Source organism: Schistocerca cancellata, chromosome 1, assembly GCF_023864275.1.
Source record: "Schistocerca cancellata isolate TAMUIC-IGC-003103 chromosome 1, iqSchCanc2.1, whole genome shotgun sequence".
Taxonomy (NCBI): Eukaryota; Metazoa; Arthropoda; class Insecta; order Orthoptera; family Acrididae; genus Schistocerca; species Schistocerca cancellata.
The window spans coordinates 295,715,657-295,739,401 of NC_064626.1; positions in this window are offsets into that span (position 1 = coordinate 295,715,657).

The window sequence follows — 23,745 nt, forward strand, 5'->3', positions numbered from 1 at the left end:
AGTCCCTGAAAGTGGAGTTGCAGCTCTGAATCATGTTGGACAGCAATTTAAAAAAATAAAAATTTGTGAGTGGTGGTGGAATATTATTAATTAATAATATCTAATATAGAAGTTAAGTCATGGTGAGCTCACAACTTAATGTCTATTAATGAAGTATCAGAACTATTATGAAAACCCAACAAGGCCAAAATAACACACGCCACAGTACCTACAGCTATAAACTACTAAATATGAACTTAATTTACCAGCACAAACCACTAAAAAAAAAGAAAAAACTTCTTCCTTGATGTAGATTCCCACATATAAAAGAAATTTAAGCACTCAAACATGTTATACTTAAACACCAAAAATATATAAAAACTTACTTACCACCCAAAGTCCGCTAGACGCACATATCTGAACACAGTATAACCATTACTGAAATCGCTGTCACATACACAAGTTCCAGGTGTGAGAAGCATAGGCTTTGCTCAGTTTCATAAATTCTGTGTCCTGCTGAAAGTTTGCATATTCTGAAGAAATTTAATTGTATGTGCCATATTGTCATCCACAGCAGCAACCAAAGAATGAGTAGTAAATTTGGTCGCAAGATCCACACATGGTACCAGACAAACACAGTAAAAAATCTCAAACCATTAACTACATAATGAATAAGCATTCCAGCAGCCAGTAACTATTGGCATGAAAATAACTCATAATCAGGGCAACAAAACTTCCATAATATTGAGTAAAATGAACTACCAAGTCCAGTGGTGTGGTAACATTACTCACAATTCAGATACATAAACACGCTAGAGTGGACCACCGCTTACTCAAACACGCCCTCTGCAGGCACAATCTATTTGAAATGCTTTGTGCCGCAATGATGTCACACAAGTTGTCTCGTAGCAGAGCTGACATGTGGAATTGGACACTTCCTGTGACCCAGTTCCATTTCTTTCAGTTATTTCCTGTGATGTTGTGTTTTATCTGTTCGACGTCTTTCTACTCATTTTGCTATTCTATAATCGCCAGGTATTATTTACTTGCATTCTCACAAAGGCCTCATTTTTAACTGTTTTGGTTGTGCACACTTGTCAAACGAGCAATTGTGTATGGGTTGATCTACTTTTCAGAGACGTTAGTCAGCAGCTTTTGTATTAATGTCTTTCAGGTTGTTCCATTTTTCCACTGTCTGGCAAGTATGCCAGGTTTTCATAAAGTGTGTCAGAAAGCTTTTTCTTGGGTTCCTTGAGCCCGATGTATGGAATCATTGTACGTGAAAGCCACATACTTCCCTTGGGTGATAGATTCTGTTTCTGATTGTTGCTATTACTAGGTAGTAGTCAGTCAACATTAGCACACATAGCTTGACATACCTTGAGGTTGGACAGATGTCTTGCATTTATTAAGAGTAGTTGATTTGGTTAAAAGTATTTTCACGTCATTTTGTGTGTGTTTTTTCTTCTTGCAAGGTTTACTAGGTACTGCCATACTTCTCAAGGAAGCAAGGGCACGAGTCTGATTCCATTGTCATCTGTTACCGTGCTGACTGTATTACAATACAAGACACTTATTCACCTCCTTTTCATATTGTAGCATTGATGTCTCCAGAAGTTATCTTAGTTTCCTCTTGAACATTCATTGTATAGTTCATCTAAATCCATTTTGTTGTTATTGACACTTTCCTGTTTGCTCCTTGCTGTTATTACTATGTTGTTGTCTGGCATTCATGTGTGTGTAATTATAGTGCACACACTGATTTTCATTTAAGCCTCGCAGTACCAGGGGGAGGACAGGGATACTTTGGGTCCACCTTTTGAAAATATTGAAACCTAGTCACTTGGTTCATATTCTAAAATTTTGAAAAATATTTTTTGTTTCTAATTTAATAGTGTAACAGATTCCATAAATGTTTTGAATTTTTCGGTTAAACAAAGAATTTAAGTGGTAGTAGTAGATGTAACTTACCTAGTGAGTGTCGTATTCAATATTTTAGAGTGCAGGACCTTACTTACACAAGTTATGAGTTAGTTCATCAACAATTAACCATAGGTAGTACATATTATTGAAACTACATTGATTTTGATAAGTGTGTCCTGAAGGATATTTTCAGGTTCTGGAACTGACCTGTACACCAGTGTCTCTTCGCAAAGTATATTTTTAATATAATTCGACAACAAGTAATGACTTTCTTAAAGAAACCTCCTTCCCCCGTTTCGGTAATGCACATTATGGAAAATGCGTTGCCCAGGACTGTGAAAGCAACATTTAGAAGTTGTGCACGGAAATTGGTAGCCGGTTTGATAAAGTGACAATGTGCACCAATCATCATCGTTGTCATCTTTCGCCCTCCACCTCCCCACCCCCACCATCAGTTGATCATTAGCATTTTAGACTACTGTTCATACACCCAGCCTAAAAATCTGTGGTACAGCCTTATCTGGTGTCCCAGCAGTTGAAAAGTTGATCAGACAAGAAAAATGTTAGTGGAAATTGCTATCAGGTCCATGACAGACTGTGGTACGTCACACAGCAGCAAAAGCTTCAAAGGCCCTGGAAGAAGCATTTGAAGACTGTATTCCCACATAGTGGGCTTGGTTAGAACAGTGACAACCAACTTAAGATAAATACAGGTCTGCAAGTGACTATTAAGGTCAAATCTTGTCAACTACATTTAAGTTAAATGAAATGAAATTCCAAAGAGTGAAGAGAGGATAAGAATGTCACTCCTACTTAGAGTACCTAATCATTATCTACTTACGATTATGGCACATATATCACCAGTGTCATTGTCAACCCTAGAGTGGGCACGCCCTGTATAAAGTGCCAACCGCAAATAATAGTCTTGCACCATATTATTTTTATTTTACAATTGTGATCCCATTCCTTCATTACTGCTTCAGCTAACACTGTGATCAGGATGTGGGTTTTAAGGGAGAGGGTAAGGAGTCATTCCAGTCCCGGGAGCGGAAAGACTTACCTTAGGGGGAAAAAAGGACGGGTATACACTCGCACACACACACGTATCCATCCACACATACACAGACACAAGCAGACATTTGTAAAGGCAAAGAGTTTGGGCAGAGATGTCAGTCGGGACGGAAGTACAGAGGCAAAGATGATGTTGAAAGACAGGTGAGGTATGAGCGGCGGCAGATTGAAATTAGAAATTAGCGGAGATTGAGGCCTGGCGGATAGCGAGAAGAGAGGATATGCTGAAGGGCAAGTTCCCATCTCCGGAGTTCTGACAGGTTGGTGTTAGTGGGAAGTATCCAGATAACCCGGACGGTGTAACACTGTGCCAAGATGTGCTGGCCGTGCACCAAGGCATGTTTAGCCACAGGGTGATCCTCATTACCAACAAACACTGTCTGCCTGTGTCCATTCATGCGAATGGACAGTTTGTTGCTGGTCATTCCCACATAGAACGCTTCACAGTGTAGGCAGGTCAGTTGGTAAATCACGTGGGTGCTTTCACACGTGGCTCTGCCTTTGATCATGTACACCTTCCGGGTTACAGGACTGGAATAGGTGGTGGTGGGAGGGTGCATGGGACAGGTTTTACACCGGGGGCGGTTACAGGGGTAGGAGCCAGAGGGTAGGGAAGGTGGTTTGGGGATTTCATAGGGATGAACTAAGAGGTTACGAAGGTTAGGTGGACGGCGGAAAGACACTCTTGGTGGAGTGGGGAGGATTTCATGAAGGATGGATCTCATTTCAGGGCAGGATTTGAGGAAGTCGTATCCCTGCTGGAGAGCCACATTCAGAATCTGATCCAGTCCCGGAAAGTATCCTGTCACAAGTGGGGCACTTTTGGGGTTCTTCTGTGGAAGGTTCTGGGTTTGAGGAGATGAGGAAGTGGCTCTGGTTATTTGCTTCTGTACCAGGTCGGGAGGGTAGTTACGGGATGCAAAAGCTGTTTTCAGGTTGTTGGTGTAATGGTTCAAGGATTCCGGACTGGAGCAGATTCGTTTGCCACGAAGACCTAGGCTGTAGGGAAGGGAGCGTTTGATGTGGAATGGGTGGCAGCTGTCATAATGGAGGTATTTTTCCCACGTGGAATGTTTCCCTCTATTATATTCATATAAATAATAATGTGAGCTACACGAGGAAAAATATTACAATCCACACAAGAAAATTATCCATAATATGAGCTAGTACAGTCCCATGATGAGGCAGTTGTATAAGAGATAACTAGGGAACAAATAGAAGCTGAATCTGGTACAACTGCACTGTGTAATGCTTAGATTTGTCATTAGTGTGTTTCTAACACTTTCATGCAGCAACAGTGTGATGAAAGTATATTTTGTTATTGTTTAATTAAGCAGTGCTTTACCTCATATAATTAAGTTTCATTTTATTCTTGTTGAATTAAATTAAGATTGGACTGTGATTTTGCTTATACATTTTTATCTTGGGACCTTAAAGATAGCTGTTCTTTACGCATGTACAAAGTACATTGCGCGCCTGCTCGTATATTTAAAAATGCCCTCTTGAGGGTTAAAGTATAGCTACAACAAGATGTCAAACATGAAGTCACAAATGCAAGTGAAGACTCAGTGTTACATATAAACAGTCATACCAAACACATTATTAAAGGCTACAAGTAAAACAGACAGCACTGTATTGGTAAATGTTATTCTAGCAAGTCAGCAAGGAGAAAACTCTTAAAAACACGATAAAGGAAATATAACTAGAAATCAGTCAGGATACAAGGAAGCCTTTCTTGCCACAGGTTCTAAACGCACTCACTGAAGGTAGATGTTTGGATTTCAATTCTTGTGCCTCATCTCACATCATTAACATTCGAGCAAAGTTTCGCAGTGCCAAGCCACATAATAGTAGAGTGGTCAATGCAGGTGTGATAAGTAGAAAAGAGATCTGGAAGAGTTGATCTGACCACCTCTACTGGCAATAAGGCAACAGAAGTAGTAGTGTCAAGCAATCATTCACATTGCAAACTCGGCCGGGAATTTGCTCTCAGTAAAGTTGTAAGCAAAGGGCATAAAGTTCGGTAAAAAAAATTTGGATTTGCTCACAGTGCAGAAGGTTAACTAATAGCCAAATCATAACTTAAGAATGGTTTCTGTTATTCAGGGTGTATACACCACAGGACGACCGGAAGCCTGGGAATTTTTTCATCCAGGAGAAAAACCGAGAAACTCTTGAATTTTTCAAAATTTCAGGAAGCTTTCAGATTTCAGTTAATTTTGACTGGTGAAAACTGATACTCTAACAAAGAATGTTACTGTATCCCATTTATGCAAAATGCCAAATAATACTGCAGCAATGAAACATGAGAGACAAAAGAAAAAATAAATAAAACTTTAGATGCAAAGGAAATGTGCCCGTTGCAATAACAGAACACCGTGCACCCACACGCAGTCTGCCAACGGCAAAATGCATCAATGGCCTTGGGACAAAGACTGTGCATTACTTAGTAAAAACAAACTGCTTACATTGAGCGTTAAGTCACAACTGTTTGCATTATGTTTGTTTGAGCAGTTGCCAGAGGGTTCATGTGCATGCACAGTTTAGTCGCATCTGAGCAGTACCTTCTCCGACTTGTGGCTACTTGAAGCCAGATGGTAGCCAGAAAAATATTACTGGCACGGCCAAGCTGCAGATTCGGCCATATGTAGAACGGTCTCAGTTTAATGGGGAAGGGTTAGTCTCCATGTGATCTATGTTTTACATTTAGCAATTTTGCTGTTTCCTCTTAGTTTACAGCTCCCACGTCAAATGAAATCAAAAAGGATTTCTGTGGCTGGTAGCTATCAAGCAAATTGAAATACATTCACATAACAAAAGGCTGAATATATTATTAGTTTCAGTTTTCTTATTTTATTTTATTTCCAAATTTTGGAAGCTATTTTTGTCGGTTTGCTAAAGAAATTTGGCTTTCATTAATATTTTCCGCTGAAGCAGGCAACATATTTAAAACAAAACATTTCATTCCACAATATAGGCTAGTCGCTGAATTTCAAGTGCATGTTTTAATTTTTGGCACATACAGCATTTTGCCATAATAAAGAACCAAATGTGAGATAGTAAGAGTTCTGGTACACAAAGAAATTTACACACCTAAAGCCACCTGGAAAGCTTAATATCAGTTTGGCGCGTACTTCATTGTGAATATGGACATACAAACATAAACTTAGAGCTAAATTGTACATTTTAGTACAGTTTACAAAATTCCGAGGCTCTGGGACCATACTCTCAAGCCCTGTTTCTTTCATGACGTAATGTAAGATATCTTAATGCTTTATATGTACAAACGTAACAGGCTTCCTGCGCCATACTAGCTGCACACGTGCAGTAATGTCTGTTCTCTGGCACTCTCTGCCAACTACTAAAATGAACCTGTTTCTTACAGGTCTCGGGAAAAATATTGCAAATGTTGATTTGGAAATAGTTACTTTCAAAGTAAATATCCTTTTAACGTAAGATGAAATACGTTGCGTGTGAGAATGTGCAATGAATTTCTAACATCAGAGAGTTTGACTCTCATTTAAAACTTAACACTTTGAGGACCCGTCACTTACAAGAATTTTGAGCCCAGAAGACTATAGAAATTTATGTAATTATTTTAAATTTTACTTCTACATTTGTAAGACACGCAAACGGAACCGATATTACATGTGAAAGCTTAGCTTCTCTTGTAACGTATTAATCTTAGAGATCAGTATCAGATGTGAAAGCATAACTTTCCTTGTAGCTACACTATTTATATTAATTTAAAACATGAACTTCTCCTATTTGTGTGTTCACGCCACTTAAGTGATATCGCTATTGGCTGACATTACTTGCCTTGTGCACCGAGTATCTGCTGTCATCGGCTGGCGAGATCATGTGACATGGGCTGTGATTGGCTTACAAAAGGGCATCACACTCTTGATTTCAATGCTGTGGAAACTAATAATGTGCTGTTTTTGGTGGAGTTCGAAGTTATGCTTCTGTAGTTACGAAAATATGCAGCATATTGTAATACGAAAATATGCAGCGTACATGTTGCTGTACATTGGAGATCTTTCCAGGACTTTTCTTTTCTGAGTTTCGTTTTCTAAAGTGGTGACGGGAAGATCAATGCCAGTGTATAAAATGTTAACCTTTTAAAGGATTGATAAGTTTTAGATTCCCGTGGGAGAGAATACTGTCAACCCAACACTGCCAAGGGGTATTTTCACGCAAGGTTTGGTTCCATCAGATTCACCTGGCACTACTCCAAATCCCATGCCACTTTCCTTGACGTTGACCTCCATCTGTCCAATGGCCAGCTTCACACGTCCGTCCACATTAAATCCACCCACAAGCAACAGTACCTCCATTATGACAGCTGCCACCCATTCCACATCAAATGATCCCTTCCCTACAGCCTAGGTCTTCGTGGCAAACAAATCTGCTCCAGTCCGGAATCCCTGAACCATTACACCAACAATCTGAAAACAGCTTTTGCATCCCGCAACTACGCTCTCGACATGGTACAGAAGCAAATAACTAGAGCCACTTCCTCATCCCCTCAAGCCCAGAACTTCCCACAGAAGAACCACGAAAGTGCCCCACTTGTGACATGATACGTTCTGGGACTGGATCATACTCTGAATGTGGCTCTCCAGGAGGGATACGACTTCCTCAAATCCTGCCCTGAAATGAGATCCATCCTTCATGAAATCCTCCCCACTCCACAAAGATTGTCTTTCCGCCGTCCACCTAACCTTCGTAACCTCTTAGTTTATCCCTATGATATCCCCAAACCACCTTCCCACCCTCTCGCTCCTACCCTTGTGTACCGCCCCTGGTGTAAAACCTGTCCCACGCACCCTCCCACCACCACCTACTCCAGTCTTGTAAACCGGAAGGTGTACACGAACAAAGGCAGAGCCACGTGTGAAACCACCCACGTGATTTACCAACTGACCTGCCTACACTGTGAAGCGTTCTATGTGGGAATGACCAGCAACAAACTGTCCATTCGCATGAATGGACACAGGCAGACAGTGTTTGTTGGTAATGAAGATCACCCTGTGGCTAAACATGCCTTGGTGCACGGCCAGCACATCTTGGCACAGTGTTACACCGTCCGGGTTATCTGGATACTTCCCACTAACACCAACCTGTCAGAACTCCGGAGATGGGAACATGCCCTTCAGTATATCCTCTCTTCTCGTTATCCGTCAGGCCTCAACCTCCACTAATTTCAAGTTGCCGCCGCTCATACCTCACCTGTCTTTCAACAACATCTTTGCCTCTGTACTTCTGCCTTGACTGACTTCTCTGCCCAAACTCTTTGCCTTTACAAATGTCTGCTTGTGTCTGTCTATGTGCGGTTGGATATGGGTGTGTGTGCGAGTGTATACCTGTCCTTTTTTCCCCCCTAAGGTAAGTCTTTCCGCTCCCGGGACTGGAATGACTCCTTACCCTCTCCCTTAAAACCCACATCCTTTATCCTTTCCCTCTCCTTCCCTCTTTCCTGATGAAGCAACCGATGGTTGCGAAAGCTTGAATTTTGTGTGTATGTTTGTGTTTGTTTGTGTGTCTATCGACCTGCCAGCACTTTCGTTTGGTAAGTCACATCATATAAACAAAAAGCTGTGGAGAGTATTCCGATACTGACTACTGAAAATGCAGAATACATTTCTCAAAACAACCCAGAAATGTTCTCCAAGGGAGGGGAAATAGAACAGCGAGAAGATAGACATGCAGCAAAGAAGGAAACTATGCTGCAAAGGCTAAAATTCCTCCATTCGGTGTATGACGGTCCTTCTCCTCTTATTCCTCCCTGTGCTTTTGGAGACTACTACAGATTCTCAAGTACAACTATTGCTTGCAGCTTCTCTCTTGGAATGACATGGGGTCGTATTAGAACCAATAAAATACAAACGTTCAAAAAATGTCCGACAGGTGGTGCGTCATCTGATCAGAACAGCAATACCGTATTTACTCGAATCTAAGCCGCACCTGTAAAATGACTCTAAATCAAGGGAAAAAAATTTTCCTGAATCTAAGCCGCACCTGAAATGTGAGACTCGAAATTCAAGGGGAGAGAAAAGTTTTAGGCCGCACCTCCAAATCGAAACAAAGTTGGTCCATTGTAATATGAGACACAATTTAGGTCGAATGAATGACAATACAGCTACAGTAGTTTGGTTCGAGTCGTAAGCTTAGCAATTACGCTTTATCAGGTAGCCATTACTATGCGTCAGGCGCTCCGTCCGTATTTATACGGGTAGCCTTCCTTTTTCACGTGCTTCGTCTGGTTTGAATTGACTGCTTATTTTTCTTTGATATGATAAGAGCCATTCTCTTTGTTATAGGTGTTTGTCAGTCCAAGCTGAAAATGCATTACTGTACTGTGTCATGCATTGTTTGTCGCATTCTGATAATCTGTGTTTACGACCTGTCGCCGCTCGCGGTATGGCTTGCTTTTGTGCACGCTACCGCCACTTACAATTAAAAAACAAAAGAGAGGAATCGTCTCATTAGCGAAACAATGGCAAGAGACCGCTATTTGTTGTGACTTACACTCCTGCTTTCTTCGATAACGATCAACAAGAACCAAATAATAGACTGTATATGATAGATGTTCTGAACGAGAATTTAGCAAAAAATTTTCTCCATTTGAAAATCTTTGCAGACGCCTCTTTCGTACATTACATTCTGCACAGAAATTAGTCGTCGTCTTAGATGTAAAAATCTAGTCAATTGCCTTGCTTCATTTCTGACTGTACCACTATTAGGCGTAAGAATAATACGAATATAAACATGACATGATAGGTATATTCTTCTGCGTTTGCTGTTGACTCACTCTAGTTTCATAGTTTATTAGGCAGACAGGATTTCAATGAGATAGCAGCAAACACGAAACAATACATTGCAAAATGTTTTTATTTGTATTATTCTTATGGTGAAGAGAATACTGCATGTGACTCACAATACATAAAAGTTCCTATTAGCAACCATCTCTTCTCACAGGTAGGAAAAAATTCAGAACGTAGAGTTGGCCATATTGACAAACATCCCAAACAGTCTTGCCAGTCGGATTTTCGTAGTACATTGAAATGCTGCTACATTTGAAGACGAACAATACGGAATTTGTATTCACTTCATTGGATAATGTATGAAAATGCAGTGGTCGAAACTCGGGATGGAGAAAAAAGTTCATCTTCAACCTTTTTTTAAAATTTATTTACTGACGCACAGGTTTTGGCGCCTTTGTGCCTGCAAAGCATGCCTGTTTAGCGCTACATATATTCGACGGCAGAACTTGGTTGTGGCGGCACCTAACAACATTTTTCAGAACTTCCGCTTACTTTGCTCTTGATTCTAAGCCGCAGGCAGTTTTTTGGATTACAAAATGTGGAAAAAAAGCGCGGCTTAGATTCGAGTAAATATGGTAATTAGCATAACAAAGTAAGACAAAACAAAGATAATGTTCTTTACAGGAAATGCTCAATATGTCCACCATCATTCCTCAACAATAGCTGTAGTCGAGGAATAATGTTGTGACCAGCACTGTAAAGCATGTTCGGAGTTATGGTGAGGCGTTGGCGTCGGATGTTGTCTTTGAGCATGTCGGTCGATCACAATACACTTGCGAATTCAGGTAACCCCAAAGCCAAGAATCTCACGGACTGACGTGTGGGGACCTGGGAGGCCAAGCATGATGAGTGGCGGCTGAGCACACGATCATCACCAAACGACGCGCACAAGATATTTCACGCGACTAGCAATACTTTGTTGTTTTGTTTGTTCTAATAAAACCCCATGTCATTCCAAGCATGTGTGTCAATTTTTACCTCTCTATCTACATAATTCCGTGGTTTATTAAGTTTTCTAATTTATACTGGCTTTTTGATCACCCGGTATTTGCTGGAACAGTGATGCAGCATTCATACAAAAATTAGTTATGTGCACCTAAAATGCTTAGGGTGTGAATTATTACAGCTAATTCTCTAGTAGGTAACTTTTGGCATTGTGTGTCAAGATGAGTTAACTGTGCTTTGTGACACCAGACAATGAAGTTAGTGTTCTCTAAAACATAACAAACTGCAGCCAACAAAAAATTTCTATATTGTTGTCTACTGTCAAAAAACACATTAAATAGCATTTGTTTAATTGCAACATCGTGAATCACATGCTCAAGTATCTAATCAGTTACCTGCTGCCTGCAAGCCATTTACTGGAGAGAAATGTGTTGCTGTTTTCTGTAGTTGTGTAAAAATAATGACTTTGCAGAAATGTCTTACTTCATAGTGCATGTAATGATGCAGCCAAACAAATTCAAAATCACTGAGCATATCACAATGGTTTCATTAAAATACTACTCAAAGACAGTATGCAAAAATCTGTGTGCACCTTGATAGTGCATCTCGAGTGTGAAGGCCACAGAAATATATTCCAGAGATCAATCAGCAAGTTGTGACAGAAAAGGTACTTATGCTGACAGCACAGAGCTCTAACAGGTCATGAAGGGTTATGCTCAAGATTAGTGAATTCTGTCTGTCTGTCTGTCTGTGTGTGTGTGTGTGTGTGTGTGTGTGTGTGTGTGTGTGTGTGTGCGCGCGCGCGCAAAATTAGAGTTCATAACATTTTTCTTGAAAACTTTGTACTGTTGAACAGGCTTTCGGGCACACAGCTCGTTTTCGGATTGAAGTGTCTGTAGTGATTGGCTGAGTAGAGAGATAACTTGTTGACTATTGCATAATTATCTCCTAGGATAGGTTCATAAATTATCTGGGCACATTAAGATAGTAGATTGGCTTCAGAATTATTAAATTGTTTTCAGGAGATGGTGTACAGCTTCAATGAAGGTCAAAACATCCATTATGCAATATACAGCTGTATCTGTACTTTATATTAGACATTCTATACTGTGTGGATTCATTTAACTGAGACTGTGTGTGTGTGTGTGTGTGTGTGTGTGTGTGTGTGTGTGTGTGTGTGTTTGATTTTTTGACAAAGCATTACTGGCTGAAAGCCTTCTTTGTCAGTCTTCTTTTTCTCTTCCCTATCTGCGACTCAGTGTCTCTGCTATATGGTGAGTAGCGACTTTCCTTTTCATAATAGTGAGACGTTCTATTTTGGTTGAGGATCAGGCCATCATTGGGTTCAAAAAACATCTCAGCTATTTAGTTAAATAATTGGAATAACAGTTACAAGTAATTGTAGTGATGGAACAATATACATCTGATAACTTATTCCAATGGCGTCAAAGTATACCCGATGATGGTCTGATCATAAACCAAAATGAACAGTCTCTAATGAAATGTACTCTTGCAGCTATGTACTGCATAATGCAGTTTTTTAACCTTAAAAAATAGTGTACCAGAATTAAATTTTCACTCTGCAGCAGTGTGTGCGTGTGTTCTGGGAAACTTGCGTGCCAGACTTCAAACACGGAACTTTTAATAAATGTTATAGTTAAATACATATTATAAACTCCAGTTTATCGTACATTAAATTGTTGCCGAAAGTGAAGCTTTCAGGGTGTGTCATTGAGATGAACTTGCTACGAATTTTGGTACTGAGAGAGGTAGTAAGATGGGCATCATCAGTTTCTCATTGTACCAACCACCTTTTTGGTGTCCCCATTCCTCTAGTACATCTGTGTGATGTGTGTTGGAAATGATTGTACCTATTTTGTAGCAGCTTAAACTAAATAAGCCAGCTTTACAACTTTCAAAGCACAAGTATAACAACAGTGTTTAAATGGGTGTTTTGTAGGCATTGTTTCATAGATTTACCAATTGTTGTTATAAACTTTTCATTGAATGGCAGTGTAAAGGGTTGCTGAATGAGTGATCCTGCTGCTCCTAATAACTACTGTGTGATATACTTCATTTCACTGTTGGGAAAGTATTTTTCTGGATAGTAGCCTTGGATGGAAATGGAGTGTGGATGACGAATAGTGCTAGCAAGGAGAGTAGAAGACCTTGAAATAAGGTGATACAGGTGAAATCTGGAGGTTAATGGTTTGATAGATCGAGGAGATACTACATTAAACTGGGAAGAAAAGAGCTTTTCAGCACAACTTGACTAAAAGAAGGGATACATTGATAGGAGGAGCATTAGTTATGCTGAGGTGAAGAAGTTTGCGCATGGACTAACGCAGAGAGCTGCATGAATAGTCTTCAGGCTGAGAACAACAATGACTATATTGCACCAGGTACTCAATCTCAGGACATATTTTGCATACGTTACTTTCAAAATAATTTATTAATCTTGTGGTGCATGGTTTTTCACTGCAGTGGACAGTTTTAATGGTAAATTCCCTGGCATTTCCAGGCAGTCACAAGGCTGCAAATGTAAACAGGGCACTACACCAAGAGGGTGTAGTCATTGCAGTGTACTGTGTGCATTTGCAGCCTCGAGACCGATTAAAAATTCCAAAGAAGTGGCAGTTAACTGCAGCCCACAATAGTTGCGCTATGCACCACAGGGTTAAGGTTGAATTAAACAGTGCGTTAACAGTTTGAGACAAGCTGTGTAGGAAAATATCTGGCCTAGAAAACTGGCCATTTATGCCAGTTATATAAAGCGTTACTGGCACAAATGTAAGGTATGCATGTTAAAGGAGTAGCTCATTAAAAAAAATCAAAAGTAAAGATTTATTCTCATATTTACTTTTGTTCTTTAACATATCAAAAAAATTTAAATAAAGGTGCCAAAATTATTAGCCTTAAAAAAAATTAATTAAAAAAAAATTGGTGAATTATTGAGCAATTTCTTCCTCTTTAGATACCACCCATTGAGATTCCAAAATTTCTTGCTCTTTCGAAAAATACAGCAAAATGTGAAACCTAACAAGTAGACAGACAAAATTAAGTCAGTGTAATCCTATTGGCCCAGCCATTTGTGACACCAATTATGTTTGCCAATGTTTCTTTAGAAATAATTCTAGAAATTGACAACAGAAACCAGCATCAGTCAAGGAACAGGTAGCGAGATGTGCATACATTGTTCTCATACGTAATGATTCCAGTTTTTGAAAATACATGGCCCGTGCATCGAGCAAATCAACCTGACGTATATTAGGATGTAGTGTTACCTTTAACACAGTTGTGACCTTAACCATGCTTGAGATTGGTAACAGTGTGTTACAACAATTAAAAAAGTGACTAAGCATTTTACTCTTACTACTTTCCGAAGTCAGTACAATAAAAATTGCCCACTTTGACATTGTATTAACATTGAATCCCATAAGTTAAGACCATGCATTTTCCAAATGATAAAAAATATGCCAAATTTTATGATTCGTATAATTGCTTTGAAGTTCTGGTGTTACAGTACTGATAAGCAGTATTGTTCTTTGCCTCCGAAGAGCAATTTTCCCCTGGATGTTATCCATTAGTAGTCACTTAGAGAAGGTAAATTCAGATATTTGTGAATCTATTTTAGTGATAAAACTACTGGTGATTGTTTATATCAACACTGGAGTGCTTAGTAATTGCAAAAAGTTATTTCCATTTTAGATCTTTGAATGACTAGGAAACTTTATTCTTTGCAACCTATAACTGTGTTTCTGCATAATTATAATAGTCAAGAAGTTGTTAAAATAAGTGCAGAAATTTCTTGGTGATGTAGCTTCTCAGAACCACACTTCATGTGGTGAGGTGGTTGGACTTCCCACTAAAACTGTTTGGCAGTATTAATAAAAGTAAAATGAAATTTTACCTTTTGTAAGTTGAAGAAAAGACATGGTGTCATCACAGCATGTAATGAACTTGTTAGAAAATTCACGGAACTCTTTCAGTTGTGTGTCCTGGCAGTGCCGAGACATGACTTAAGATGTCACTTAAGTTAAGAAATCTCTATATCATTTGGTCAGTATTGATGGTGCACTACAGAAACTCGCAAGAATATAGTAATTGATTGTGATCTTAAGGTATGCAGTTGAGCCAACTGTTTTGTGAGATGTACATACAAAAAAGGTATTATTTTAAACTACAGTGTAAAATTCAGATGCTTGATGCTGCAATATTAATTGGGAAGATGTTTCAGCCTTCCGTTCAGAGGCAGTCCCCACTGAATGGGTCAGATATATACACAAATTTGCCTTTTTGTCTACATTCTTGGGTGTACATGTGAGGCAAAAGGTCATGGTGTGCGATGTACGTATTGCTGGTGAATATCACCAACACCACGTAGTATTCAAGTTCAAAATTAGTCAAGAATGGTTGAATATGAGAAGGCATTAAGAATGTTTCCTGTCAAATAAGAAACGGGGGACAGTTTCCAATCCAGCATAATTAAGGGATCTGTAGGAGTAACTGACACTAAGACTAGTTAAACAGCATAGTGTTTCCACTACAAGAAACTTCGTGGTCACACAGTTTCTCTAAAAGTTGTCACAGTCTAATTTTAAGCAAATGTGCTATATTCATATGTGGTAGCATTAATCCTTTCATGTAGAGAGCATAATAACAATGTTCTAGGAAACCGCTTCCTTCCTATTCGCTTTAAGCACACCCAGTGTCAGACCACATTAAGGCAATTAGATTTTATACACATAATCAAATGCAGTGCGTAAATTGGTGCCCTCATATTTGCTACATACAAAAGACATGCTATCTGTCTAGAAACATGCCAAGATTGCACTTATATTGTAAATGTTGATTGTATAATTTGTCAGTTGATATGGTAGTCATCTAATGCAGGACAAGTAGTTGGCAACTCACATGGAACACCTTTAGTGTGAGATCACAACTTCAATATCTAGTAAGGGTCATTTGAAAGTGTTAGGTTAACAATTATGACACGAAAAATATTAGCTGCTAATGATTCTCCCTGTGCATCAGGAGGGTGACAGAAAATGTGTGTCCGGTGGGTGCATAAATCAACTAAGTGGGATATGTATTACAGTGCACAAAATGGGCATCGTCAACATCCAAGAAAGAATCAGTACAAACCACTAACTTGCACTGTGAACACTGAATGAAAAATGGCATGCCACAGTGATCGCAAAGGTACGCACCATCAAGATTGAGGGCAAATTCCTTAAGTGAAGTCGTACGGGACGTTCAGCTAGGTATCCACTCTTAAAAATGCACATACAGTGGAACTTCGATTTTACATTTTTTACTATTCTACACCATAAATTCGTTGACCCTGTGGAAAAAACCATAAGGTAAATCCTGATTTTTAGTAACACGTGCAAAATGAGATCGCCTATTGGATGTGTGAAGAGGGGGAGTGACCCTTCAGTGACAGGAGTGCAGCTAGGGCTGAAAGCATTTTGTGAAGTGCTGAAAATATACTTTTCGTACAGATGATGTGCTCTAACAGAGCTGTCGCATGGAAACAGAACAAGGGTTTTGCGATAGCACATTTCAAAGACTTTTGTTTTCAAAACTGACGTGATGCAGTTGGAACAACTACATACACTACTCATGTATATACAGGGCGTTTCAAAAAGAAAGAGCAGATTTCAAACATTTATTTCTCAAAAACTACAAATGATAGAAACACAATTCAAACGTTTCTTGTCAGAGAAAGGTTCAAAGTTTTTCAATGGTCCGCGCAGAAGTTCCATGCAAATCCGCAGTGGCGCTGGCGTTTGTTTGTAGGAAAATGGCGACGACACCACAGGAACGATCATTTTGTGTGCTGCAATTTGCAAAGTTAGAGTCCATTGTTGGTGTGCAACGTGCATTCCGCCGTCAATTCAACAAACAGCCGCCTCGTCATAAGCAAATTTATGAGTGGCATCACAGATTCGTAGAAGATGGTTGCATCTGCAAGCGAAAAAGCACGGGTCGTCCACGCACATCGGATGAAAATGTCGAGCGTGTCCGTGCAGCTTACGAAAGGAGCCCTAGAAAATCCACGACACGGTCAAGTCACGAACTAAACATGTCTAAAACAACGGTATGGCGCGTTCTGAGTAACCGTCTGCACATGAAGCCGTACAAACTGCAGTTATTGCAAGCATTGCGTCCTGACGACCACAACAAAAGGTTCGAATTTTCAACTGCAATTCTACAGGACATGGAAGAGGACAATTTTGCCGAACGATTAATTTTTTCAGATGAATCAACGTTTCACATTTCTGGTAAAGTTAATCGGCATAACGTACGAATTTGGGCGAGTGAAACTCCGAGGGACGTTATTCAACATGAAAGAGACTCACCAAAGGTTAACGTCTTTTGTGCAATTTCGGTAAACAAAGTTTATGGACCTTTCTTTTTCATGGAGAAAACTATCACAGGAACCATTTACCTGGACATGTTAGAAAACTGGCTATTTCCTCAACTTCAGGAAGATTCAAATCACTTCATCTTCATGCAAGATGGCGCCCCACCACACTTCTCTGAACCTGTACGACGGTACCTAAATAACACCATTCCAGGACGGTGGATTGGAAGAGCAGGAGCACAAGATCAATGTCATCGTCTGTGGCCTCCCAGGTCACCAGACCTTACTCCCTGCGATTTTTATTTGTGGGGGTACATAAAGGACTGTGTTTATGTCCCACCTATGCCCGCTACTCTTCAAGAGGTACGACATCGAATTGTTGCGGCCGTGAATTCGGTAACTAAAGACCAGTTGCGTCGTGTGTGGCAAGAAATGAGATACCGGTTTGATATTTGTCGTGTAACAAATGGTGCTCATATTGAGGTACAGTTTTGATATTTGTTGTGTAACATTTGGTACTCATATTGAGTGAAGGACCGTTGGAATTGTGTTTCTATCATTTGTAGTTTTTGAGAAATAAATGTTTGAAATCTGCTCTTTCTTTTTGAAACGCCCTGTACTTTGCACCGCACACGCAACACACTGTAGATTGCAAAGATTGGCAGCAGTTATAGAGGGCATGAAGTGAACTGTAGCAAGTGAGCTTTCGTTCAAATTTAAATTTTACAGAGCACAGAAATTCACCGAGGTGACTTCTAATAAACTTGTAATGTCAATTGGGGAAGAAAACTCATTTTTTTTAACATTGAGTGTTGTGGCTTGTAGGAAAAACATTAAACATTAACGGCAATGGTGATGAAGTATGTCATTAAGGAGATGTCTGCAATAAAGCTTGTGGTTTAACCACTTAGCTGCTTAATGTTTTTGATTCAATTCAACATTTTTGCTTTTTATTGGGGTGAGGAGAGCACCTCTGAGAAACACGTGTTTTGAATGTGTAATTTATGGTCATAGCATGTCTGAAAATGGGTAGATTACCTTGTACCCAGATAAAAATTCCTAATTCTTGGTGAACTATATAGGGGGGTTTTAACATGTTCTTCAATTCAGCTTTTTGTTTTGTTTTTTAATGTCTGGCCTGCGCGAAAATGCAAAATAGGTGTTTCACTGTAGAATAATCTCAGGGTGACGAGAACCGATGGAATGTAATGGCATGCAACTGAACTTGAAACAGCCTGTCATGAAACTGGGTAACCTCTTAAGACATATTTGCAGATAGTGGGAAAATATGTTTTACTTACAAACATCCAGAGGTTGAATTTGTCCAGCGGTTCCAGGTAGTATGAACTGAACTGCAGTGTCGCACAATTATTCAGGAGGGATAGTGGGCTCTAAAGGAGCAAGATTTTTGTTTGTAGACAAGGAATAAAGTAAATGATAGCACTCATTCCACTGACTCATCTTGCAGAAATGGTAATATTTAATCTGCCACTTCTTTTTCACTCTGTGGAATTACTTGTGTTCGTTTCTGATTAACTGTTAACTTTGACAGCTGCTGTTGTAGATAAAATGAAATGTTTGCTTTATTTATCATTGCCATTGCTCTGCTTTGTATCAGCATCACTGGCACTGTAGCACTGTTGTGAGTTACTCACGAGTAAGCAGTTCAACTACACTGTGTTGCCTCATGCTGTGTTTGCCTTTGGATACCTCCAGTCCATCCCATTGTTGCCATTAGCAGCCAATATTATGGTTGCATGATCGACAATAAGTGGGGTGCCGAATGCTGTAAACATCATTGACTTTTTGTGACCTCACACTCAGTGGGTTCCTTTTCAGTAAAATAAATGACAGCTGGAGTTCCATAGCCATTACCTTTTGCAGTTGCCAAGGAAATGTTGAGCCTTTTAGTCTCCAGTCTTAATTATTCATGCTCTTTGGTACTCAAGAAGCCAACATCTGCTGTTTTGTCAATATATGCTGAAGTTATTCACATTAAGAAATGAACTTGCAAGTTAACTTCCAAGTAACATGTTTCCTTTAGTTTTAAGACTACCAAGGACTGACAGTAAACAGCAGTGGCTGCCAATACAGTTGTGAAAGTGTCAAATGCTGTAGGGATGTTTCCTGTCTGCCTTAGTATTGGATGACTTCTCTCCGTACAATAATGTAACATCAAAGCATATGGCACTTATGTGAAAGAAGTAAAGCTTCTAGCAGGGAGGCAGCATTCTGAGCAAAGCAAGATGTTGCATGGCTTGATGAGGCAAAAAGTTTGTTTACAACAAAACTGAAGCTTTTGAAGTCATAGGCTGGAGTATTTGTAAGTAATTTAGTGATGCCAGCAGCTAACAGCCGTAATTGTCTGCATTGTAAAACTGCATGGAAGTTTCCAGAAGCGGTTTGGAGTAGAGATGAATTCACAGGTTACGGACTGCAAGTAGCAAATAAATCAAGAAACAGTGGAAGAACCTGCATCACAATTTCGCTAGCTGAGTGAAAAAATTGATGTCTTCCTAAAATTAGACATGGGATCAAGGAAGGATGACGAATTCAAATGTGCACAGTACCACACTACTTGGGGTAGATAATACCACCAAAGATACTACCTATAATCAGACTGTAAAAATAATGTTAGACAAATTTAAAAAATAAACATAAATGTATCTCATATGTATCTCATAAAATGTGTTGAAACTACAAATGTATGTGTAAAGTTGGCGAGTTTCACTACTAGCAAGAAACCATGTGGGTGAAAGCTAGCCTGGCAGCAGCAGGAATGGTTTCCATAAATACAGTATAATCTTTCAAAATATTTCCTCCAACAATCTGCAGAAAAGTTTCAAAATTGGGAGAGCACATAAAAATTTCTGAAATCCATGCAGTCTTCTTCTTCTAATTTTTGCAGAAGATTCATAGCAGTAGTAATGCCTCCCAAAAATAGTTCTTGTCTGGTAACCTTTGTGTGTACTACTTTCATTTCTAATAACATTAAATTAGTTGCGCACGTACGAAACACATTGAGGCGATTTTGTGCGACATTATGTTCTGATTTGTGTAGTGCAACTTACTTTGAAGATGTGGACACATGACTCTGTACAGCAACCTACAGTACAAAATATGTGCACAGATCTGTGAGCAGAAGTTACTGCAACTCTGATCTGAAGTGCTTCCTGAACGGCACTAAATTTTCTTACTTTTTCAAAGGTCATTCATTCATTGTCATTTGTTTAAAACACTTTGGTTTTGGAGAGCTTTCTTTGCCTGTCATAAATAATTGACTCTTTTGGAACCCATAAATTGTAATATTTTAACAAGAAGGTAAGTTGACATTCCTCAGATGACTTTGTTTTTACATAGTGCAACATCAGAAACACAGGAGCATGAACGTTTTGTGTATTTTTAAGAGGTGGTAGTATGGACCAAAAACAGTCCAGTAAACTTGGCTTCTAAAATGCTTATCTTTAGAACTATGAGCACTTGGGTATCCTTGATGCTGTGAAACACATCTCTTCTACTGCTAGCTTTTAGCTATTAACACACAACCTACAGATCGCAGTTAATAAATGTGAACACATTATTCCATCGCTGTGAAACAGTAGAGCTACTAATATAATCTGCTTGCTGTTACATGCAACCTGCACTTTAGAGCCAAAACTATGTGCTGCTCAGTATGGTGCATATTCATAGTAAAACGTGCATCTGTCGTACACTTCTGGGAATCTCTCACTCTCTAAAAAGAACTCCAGGTTGGTCATGGATGTGCTGGCAGCCATTGACGAAGTATTCATGTAGTGCTTGTAATAGGGCTTGCTTATGTGAAAGATTGCACACATTCCCACAACCAAAATCTGCGGGATTAAGATACAAAAATGTGACTTGCTTAAACTTCTGCATACCATGCAGGGCACTGCAGGACCCCAGCATAACTATTTTATTTGTAGCTGTTCGAATTAGTTTATATTTGTTCAGTCTACATGGCACTATTGAACTACCCTCACTAAACACTACCCTTGTTAAATTTTAAGTAAATTTGTGTATAATAAATAAGAATGGAAATGTTTATTGAGGGCATCCAGCCCAGGAAAACACACATGAATAAATGCACATTGTAGTAAGTTACGTTGGTGCCATTGTGAAAAGGGAAAGCTAATGTTCTGGAAGAAATATGTTGTATGCAGTGGATACCATTTAGAAGTAGTATTTCAAATAATTGAATGAGGAAGTAGTGATGTGGAGTCAGTATGTTGAGAAATAGAAGGCACTGTGGAAGAAATACACATTTGAAGGCTTTATTGAAGGAAGGGACAATGAAGTGATTGAGGAGATTCAAATGCCAGAGAAACCTACATATACCAGCAAAAAATGGAATGATAAGATGATCTATGTACAAACAACAAACCAAGCGTCAGAAAAAGATATTTTGTTAAATAGTGTTCCTACGGTGACATCAAGGACTGTCTAATGTAAGACATTCACATGTTGTTCATTACACCTAAAATAGGAGACAAAATTGTAAAGTACACAAAACCAAAAAGCAGAGACAGTTTATAATTTATGGAATGCGACTCGTCCTTCTAAGAAACTTCACTTGATCCCAACAAGTAAAACAGAAATGTTTGGTTTTGTAGTGTGTTATTGTAACAATGGGAGCACTAAAAATTAAGAGAGACCCACTTTCTTTGTTAAGATCCATGGACCCACAAGTGTTCCACTTGCACAGGAACTCTTGGAGGGGGGAGAAAAAAAGGGGAGGGGCCAACTTAGACTGGTTCACTTCGAAAAAGCAAGCTAGGTACCCCTTCTGAATTTAAAGTAGTGCAATTGAAGCCACAGTTTTCATCTATGTTCACGTTCAATAATAGTCTAACCCTAGTATCAGAAATATCTAAAAAGAACAAGATTGTAATCCTTCAGATTTCTGGAAATCGTGATAATTGCCGCATAGAAATGGAGTAGTTATTCTACACTACATTGAAACCAAAGCTTCTGTTGATACAATAGACAACATGATAAATGAGTGTTCATGGAATAGGATTACCAAGCGATTGCCATTTGTGCTATTCTTGACTGTAAAACTTCATACTTCAAAATTAATTAAATGGCCGTGAATTCCTTAACTTTGACTGTAATATATATTATTTGCTATCCAATAGTGCCATATGAAGATTTATGCCAGACCAGGACTTGAACCTGTATTTTCTGCTTATCGCAAGTGGTCACAATAACCACTTTGGCTCTTCATGCCTGCACCTTTGACTGACCCAGACGTCCATGTCATGCTGTTTAATTATTTTCATAAAACTTTGGGTGTGCAGCCACATAAATTTCACTTCTTATGTTTTGGCCTATACTGTCCAGCTGTCTGCAGAGTGAGCTGAGCTGAGCTGACTGACACTCCAGCACTTGCTCCGTCTTTTTTAAACCTGAAAACTGAGCCACTGTGCATATGGTCGTAAGTACAGAAGGCGCTGCACCAGAGATGTTGATCGGTGGCGAAGAGGTACAATGTATGCGTGGAATTAACCTATGGCTGCAAGGTCGACCCATACAGTGATGTTGGTGTATCACTGCGAGCTGCATTGTTGAGACAGCTTTGTGAGTTTATTACAGAAAGAGCCAGATTCCATGATTTGTCCAAGCTGAGGCCGCTATCTGTATAAATTAAATTTGTTGCAACCGAATTTAAATTGGTTCTTCCACTGCTGAATTCCAGAAAGATGAGGTCAAGACTTTTGATGTTATTGTACAACATAGTGCCTAGTCAATACTATGCTATACCACCACTGATTTATTAGGTAGTACGAACTGGATGTACTTGCAGTGCTCTGTTCATATCTCGTGGACTGTACATATTGTCTGTCCAGTATGTGAACAGCTGCACTCACAGGGGATCTTTTAGACCACAGGCTTCTTAAGCAGCAAATCATATTTAACGGAACCCAGAAGTGCTGCTGTCTTTGGAAGGCGAAAAATCACTTTCACTTTGTGTTTACTGAGAATCTGGCCTGTTTGACAATGGGCTTCCCACGTATGGCAGAAAAGACATTGTTTTAAAACTTTGTGTCTTCAGCATTCCTGGTGCCCACTATGGGTTTCATTCATAGTATCTGCTGTGCAGAATACCCATTGCCTTCAAAAACTCTTCTCAAGTGTAGGAGCCAGTTGTCCACACTGCTTTCGTTAGCAGTGACTGTGTATCAGAGTACTGAGAAAAAAAGTTGTCTGCGAAGGATGGTAGCAGCTTTTTGCATGTAAATATAAATCTGTATGGTTCGGTTTCCAATATACTGCATGTCCCTAAGTGTCATCTATGTGTCATACATCCAAAAATGGAAGGCATCCATCGTTTTTTAATTTCCGTTGTGAACTGAATTTGTCAGTGGGTGGAGATCAGATGATTTAAAATATTCTTTTAATTTATCTGCACCATGGGGCCACACTACAAATGTCAACATACCTCCAAAATACTGTGAGCTTCAAGCTAGCAGAATCCAATACCTTTCCCCCAATGTGCTCCATAAAGAAGTTGACCACCATGGACGCCTTTTGAGGAAATAGTGCTGGAATCATTTAGCAGCTTCAGCTTTGACGAATCGTGGAATCTGGCACTTTCAGTAATTAACTCGC